The 1,836-nt window shown below is 41.9% G+C and overlaps 1 non-coding gene across 1 annotated transcript; it reads right to left on the minus strand.

Moving 5' to 3' along the window:
* Nucleotides 1-1,398: 1,398 nt before the first annotated feature.
* On the minus strand, nt 1,399-1,471 carry trnav-uac (transfer RNA valine (anticodon UAC)). The gene has a single exon. It is a non-coding gene; the product is annotated as a tRNA-Val (tRNA).
* Nucleotides 1,472-1,836: the final 365 nt, after the last annotated feature.

A 1,836-nucleotide genomic window follows, 5' to 3' on the forward strand; every position in this document is an offset into this window, starting at 1 on the left:
GAAAACTAAAGAGAATTCAACGTTGTGTTAATCCATTTGAGGAGCAGGCAGTTTATCTTGAGGAAATAAATGAAAAAGTTAATTAGACTGCAGTCCGCTGCTCAACCACTGCGGACGAGGCACCGCCGCTGCGAAGAATTAGAAATCGCTGGAAGTAACTCATCCAGCGGATTTAACAAATGGAGCCTTCTTGGTGCACGTTACCCAGGAGAGCGGCGCTCTGGAGGAGCTGCAGACGTAACATCTTGGTCAAAGCGCACACCGGACCGCTCAGGGTAAAACACTCACAGAGTTCAGTTGATCTGTTTGGATCAGACAGATCCAACTGACTGATGAATTAGCGCAGATTTTTCTGCAGATGGGGACCAAGAGGAAGTTGTTCAGACCCCAGCGGGTGAAGTGATGCTAATTTAAATGAAAATGAAGTCGCTTAATTTAATTTATTAAAAGTTATTGGGGCCTCAGTCAGTGGTTTTTGTCACTACGAGAAAAATGTAGATACATTTATCTGCTTAATCTGTGATGGGATCTGGATTCACGGTGAATATTAACTAAACTGCAACTAAATAGCCGATGTTAATATGATTGTAATTTCACGGATAAAAATAGTACATGACCGAGTTTTTTTTAATGTTGTCGGTCAAGATAACGGATAACAAAAAAGCTTAGCACGACCTGTTGCCCTGACACCAACTCACACACATCTTCATTCAGTCTTACTTGTAAATCGATGTTTCTTTTCTTGGACGTTTTGATGTTAGCTTGTCGATGTTTCAGTTTTATTCGCTAGGAAAATCAATAAGCAGCTTGAGGTGACTCTGCTGCTCTCTAGTGGCGAGGAGCCGTAATGCTGGCTGGTTAACAATCGGAATGCATTATGGGAGATGTAGTTTGTAGTCAATTTGTCCTCAAAACCTATTTTAAGTCAATAATCGGCCTATAAAATGCTGGGGGGCCACATGTGGCCCTCGAGCCTTGAGTTTGACACATGTGCATTACGCCATAGAACTGCCAATTGGTAATTGAAGTAAAGTAACTTTGATTTCAAAGAAGCCTACATTGAAGTCGATTGGCAAATGAACCATCACAAAAGAGGAAGGCTCTTGTTGTCTCACTGCACCCCAAGAGATGCATAACCTACAAAAACAGTTTCTATCTGGTTTCGAACCAGAGACCTATTGCATGTAAAGCAAACATGATAACCACTACACTACAGGAACTGAACTTCTCTGCTTTGTTTCAGTTTGGGGTTCCAAAGCTGATGATGTGAGATGCAACGCATGAAAATTTCAACTGAGGCTTGCACTCAGATGCCTGGATTCAGAGTACAGACCATGACACCACAGAACCCTTGTTGACCTTTAGTAAACACCTGTGATGTATAAAACATGCAAAAGCTGTTTCTGTCTGGTTTCGAACCAGAGACCTTTTGCGTGTAAAGCAAACATGATAACCACTACACTACAGGAACTGAACTTCGCTGCTTTGTTTCGGTTTGAGGTTCCAAAGTTGATGATGTGAGATCCAACGCATGAAAATTTAAACCGAGGCTTGCACTCAGATGCCTGGATTCAGAGTACAGACCATGACACCACAGAGCCTTGTTGACCTTTAGTAAACGCCTGTGATGAATAGAACATGCAAAATCTGTTTCTGTCTGGTTTCAAACCAGAGACCTTTTGCATGTGAAGCAAACATGATAACCACTACACTACAGAAACTCATGTGCTTTCCACTTTTCCTGGTAGATGGTCTAAAATTTGTTAGAGACTAATGTCAATGATGGGCATGGAACAATGTCAAATCCTTATACCACAGATCGTCTCAGAGAGCACA

Source organism: Poecilia latipinna, unplaced genomic scaffold, assembly GCF_001443285.1.
Source record: "Poecilia latipinna isolate Pla-1442-1.1 unplaced genomic scaffold, P_latipinna-1.0 Scaffold1044, whole genome shotgun sequence".
Taxonomy (NCBI): domain Eukaryota; kingdom Metazoa; phylum Chordata; class Actinopteri; order Cyprinodontiformes; family Poeciliidae; genus Poecilia; species Poecilia latipinna.